Source organism: Hyla sarda, chromosome 10, assembly GCF_029499605.1.
Source record: "Hyla sarda isolate aHylSar1 chromosome 10, aHylSar1.hap1, whole genome shotgun sequence".
Classification (NCBI taxonomy): domain Eukaryota; kingdom Metazoa; phylum Chordata; class Amphibia; order Anura; family Hylidae; genus Hyla; species Hyla sarda.
Window position 1 is genome coordinate 143,325,968 of NC_079198.1, and position 5,082 is coordinate 143,331,049.

Consider the following 5,082-nt stretch of genomic DNA (forward strand, 5'->3'; position numbering starts at 1 on the left):
TACCCTGTTGGAAAACACTGTCAAACACTGACTTCACAAAATAACCAGCACTGATCGAGCTCTGCTACATCTGTAGCTCCTAGTTATCTGTAGTTTTACATGGGACTGCTGGTTCACCTATATTATTATCTTATACTAGTATTCCTCAACCAGGGTGCCTCCAACTGTTGCAAAACTACAACTTTTACCATGGGGTCTTGCAACAGCTGGAGGCACCCTGGTTGGGAAACACTGTCTAACACTAGGTGGGGGGGGGGGGGGGGGGGGGTTCCCAACATTCATGGAGTCGCAGAGCCTCAATAGCTGCAGGTTCTTCACCTCTTCTCTACGCTAATCCTTATTAACCATTTCTTCTCCAGTCATAATGTCGGCAGCGGTAACACATCTGCACATATCTGAGGCTGCAGGAATCAGAGAAGAACGGGAGCCCAAGGCTGTTAGGTGAGGGGAGGATGGGGGTTGTAATTACAGGTGTGTAGAAGATAGGGGTTGTAGTTACAGATGACAGGATGATGGGGGTTGTAGTTACAGGTGAGGGGAGAATGGGGATTGTAGTTACAGGTCAGGGGAGGATGGGGGTGGTAGTTACAAGTCAGAGGAGGATGGGGGTTGTAGTTACAGGTGATGGGAGGATGGGGGTTGTGGTTACATGTGAGTGGAACATGGGGATTGTGGTTACAGGTGAGGGGAGGATGGGGGTTGTAGTTACAGGTGAGAGGAGGATGGGGTTGTAGTTACAGGTGAGGGTGGGGGTTGTAGTTACAGGTGAGGGGAAGATGGGGATTGTAGTTACAAGTCAGGGGAGGATGGGGGTTGTAGTTACAGGTGAGTAGAGGATGAAGGTTTTAGTTACAGGTGAGTAGAGGATGGGGGTTGTGGTTACAGGTCAGGGGAGGATTGGATTGTAGTTACAGGTGATGGGATGATGGGGGTTGTAGTAACAAGGGAGATGAGGATAGGGGTTGTAGTTAGAGGTGAGGGGAGGATGGGGGTTGTAGTTACAGGTGAATGGAGGATGGAGGTTGTAGTTGCAGGTAAGGGGAAGATGGGGATTGCAGTTACAGGTGTGTAGAGGATAGGGGTTGTAATTAAAGGTGAGGGAAGGATGGGGGTTGTAGTTACAGGTGAGTAGAGAATGGGGGTTGTAGTTAAAGGTGAGGGGATGATGGGGGTTGTAGTTACAGGTGATGGGATGATCAGGGTTATAGTTACATTTGGAGTTACAGGTGAGTAGAAAATGGGGGTTGTAGTTACAGGTGAATATAGGATCTAGGTTGTAGCTACAGGTGGGGGAGCATGGGGTTGTATTTACAGGTAACAGGATGATGGGGGTTGTAGTTACATTTGTAGTTACAGGTAAGTAGAAAATGGTGGTTGTAGTTACAGATAAGGGAAGGGGGTTGTAGTTACAGGTGAGTAGAGAATGGGGGTTGTAGTTACAGGTAAGGGGAGGACGGGGGTTGTAGTTACAGGTAAGGGGAGGATGGGGGTTGTAGTTACATTTGTAGTTACAGGTACGTAGAGAATGGGGGTTGTAGTTACAGGTAAGGGGAGGATGGGGGTTGTAGTTACATTTGTAGTTGCAGGTAAGTAGAGAATGGGGGTTGTAGTTACAGGTAAGGGGAGGATGGGGGTTGTAGTTACAGGTAAGGGGAGGATGGGGGTTGTAGTTACATTTGTAGTTACAGGTACGTAGAGAATGGGGGTTGTAGTTACAGGTAAGGGGAGGATGGGGGTTGTAGTTACATTTGTAGTTACAGGTAAGTAAAGAATGGGGGTTGTATTTACAGGTAGGGGGAGGATGGGGGTTGTAGTTCCAGCTGACGACTCGGTTGCTAGGCCTTTGGTTTAGCCAATAATGCTGCGTTGCTGCTGGAATTCAGTTTCTAGGCAGATCTGCATATCAGGGACTCGCCGGTCTCGGCTGATTATAAGGAGCAGTTTGAGATCTTGTATTTGTTTCTATAGGAGATTTGTGATTGGAGGATCCGATACTCGTCCAATATAAATCTACATGGAATGAAAACTTTGGTCACTTTCCAGGATAACAATTTGTTGTCATTTCTCTGGTCGTTGCTTATTGTCAGCAAATGGAAAACTGTGATCACTAAGTCACTTTCCCATAGATGCAGTGTAATTAAAGGGGCACTCCGACATCAGAGAAAATAAATCTGCCGAAGCAAATAGCATTCACAGGACTGGATGGGGTTTCCCCATTTGTATTTTGGTTATCAAATAAAATTTCAACACCCCCCTGATCCTAGCCCCAACCCCCAACCCATCACCACCGAATCACCTCTGTCTATCTCCACAAGTGATAAATAAAATACTTGGAGCATGTAGGTATGAATAAGTAATCGATCTCCTATAGGAGAGGGGAGGGGGGGGGGGGTTATAAAAGTAGTTCTTCTCCAAAAGACCCGGCTCTCTAGTCTCAAGTGATACCTGTTGTAGCCTCATTCTATAACCGCTTAAAGGGGTACTCTGGAGATCTGGAGAAATTTTTTTTTTTTTTTTTTTAAATCTTCTGGTACCAGAAAGTTACATATATTTGTAAATTACTTCTATTTAAAAATCTGAATCCCTCCAGTACTTATCAGCTGCGGTATGTTCCACTGGAAGTTGTGTAGTTCTTTTCAATGTCTCTGCTGACACCTCTGTCAATGTATGGAACTGTCCAGAGCAGGAGAGGTTTGCTATAGGGATTTGCTCCTACGCTGGACAGTTCCTCACACAGACAGAGGTGTCAGCAGAGAGCACTGTGGTCAGACTGGAAAGAACTACACAACTTCCTGTGGAGCATACAGCAGATGAAAAGTACTGGAAGGATTAAGATTTTTAAATCTACAAATTTCTATCATTTACAAATCTGTATAACATTCTGGCACCAATTGATTTTAAATCAAATTTCTTGAGTGCCCCTTTAAAGAGCCATAGAACATGACTAGGGAATATCAGCCTTTTGAGAATGTTCCCAGTCCTCATGAGTACAGAGCAGGGTGCTGGTTGGCAGAAAAGTCTTAGATTTGGGACTGAGAGGGATTTAAGGAGAAAACCAAACTGGCATAGGGAGTCTTATAGCCCAGACAATGCTCAGTGCAGAAAAAACACGAATGCAGAGAATCTCAGAAATTGTAGAGACGGAGAATACAGTAGAATCGCTTTTAAGGTTGACTTGATCTCTCGATTCTGTCACCAGAGACGACCATTAATCCTGCGGAGCCTTTATTGTTCCGTCCGGTCATTTTCTTAAAATACTCCCTGGATAATTGGAACCGCAAAAAAAAACAATTTCTGCATCATATCCTTCATACTTATTTGTTTACTTGATCCGTTTCCAGCCATGGATTTTCCTAGGTAAATGCTTCTTATTTAGATTGGTGATGTGCGCCAGACTTGGCAAAACCATAAGAGTCACTTGTGCTGATGCAGCGTTCAGGCAGAAATTCAGAAAGAGCCTCAGAAATTATCAAAACGGAAGTTGACATTTAGTGAAGGAACATTTATATGCGACGATAATATATAGAGAAGATCCTCCGCCCAGAGAAGATATAAATATATAAAGAGAAGGTCCTCCGCCCAGTGATGATATAAATATATAGAGAGAAGGTCCTCCACTCAGTGATGATATAAATATATATAGAGAAGGTCCTCCACCCAGAGAAGATATAAATATATAAAGAGAAGGTCCTCCGCCCAGTGATGATATAAATATATAGAGAGAAGGTCCTCCGCATAGAGAAGATATAAATATATATAGAGAAGGTCCTCCGCCCAGGAAGATATAAATATATAAAGAGAAGGTCCTCCGCCCAGAGATGATATAAATATATATAGAGAAGGTCCTCCACTCAGTGATGATATAAATATATAAAGAGAAGGTCCTCCACTCAGTGATGATATAAATATATAGAGAGAAGGTCCTCCGCCCAGTGATGATATAAATATATAGAGAGAAGGTCCTCCGCATAGAGAAGATATAAATATATATAGAGAAGGTCCTCCACCCAGAGATGATATAAATATATATAGAGAAGGTCCTCCACTCAGTGATGATATAAATATATAAAGAGAAGGTCCTCCACCCAGAGATGATATAAATATATAAAGAGAAGGTCCTCCACCCAGTGAATGATGTAAATATATATAGAGAAGGTCCTCCACCCGGTGATGATATAAATATACAGAGAGATGGTCCTCCACCCATTGATGATATAAATATAGAGAGAGAAGGTTCTCCGCCCAGTGATGATATGAATATATATAGAGAAGGTCCTCCACCCAGTGATGATATAAATATATAGAGAGAAGGTCCTCCGCCCAGTGATGATATAAATATATATAGAGAAGGTCCTCCACCCAGTGATGATATAAATATATATAGAGAGAAGGTCCTCCTCCCAGTGATGATATAAATATATAGAGAGAAGGTCCTTCACCCAGTGAATGATGTAAATATATATAGAGAAGGTCCTCCACCCGGTGATGATATAAATATATAGAGAGAAGGTCCTCCGCCCAGTGATGATATAAATATATATAGAGAAGTTCCTCCACCCAGTGATGATATAAATATATATAGAGAGAAGGTCCTCCTCCCAGTGATGATATAAATATATAGAGAGAAGGTCCTTCACCCAGTGAATGATGTAAATATATATAGAGAAGGTCCTCCACCCAGTGATGATATAAATATATAGAGAGAAGGTCCTTCACCCAGTGAATGATGTAAATATATATAGAGAAGGTCCTCCACCCAGTGATGATATAAATATATATAGAGAAGGTCCTCCACCCAGTGATGATATAAATATATATAGAGAGAAGGTCCTCCTCCCAGTGATGATATAAATATATATAGAGAAGGTCCTCCACCCAGAGATGATATAAATATATATAGAGAGCAGGTACCCCGCCCAGAGATGATATAAATATATATAGAGAGAAGGTCCCCTGCCCAGAGATGATATAAATATATATAGAGAAGGTCCTCCACCCAGAGATGATATAAATATATAAAGAGAAGGTCCTCCACCCAGAGATGATATAAATATATATAGAGAAGGTCCTCCACCCGGTGAT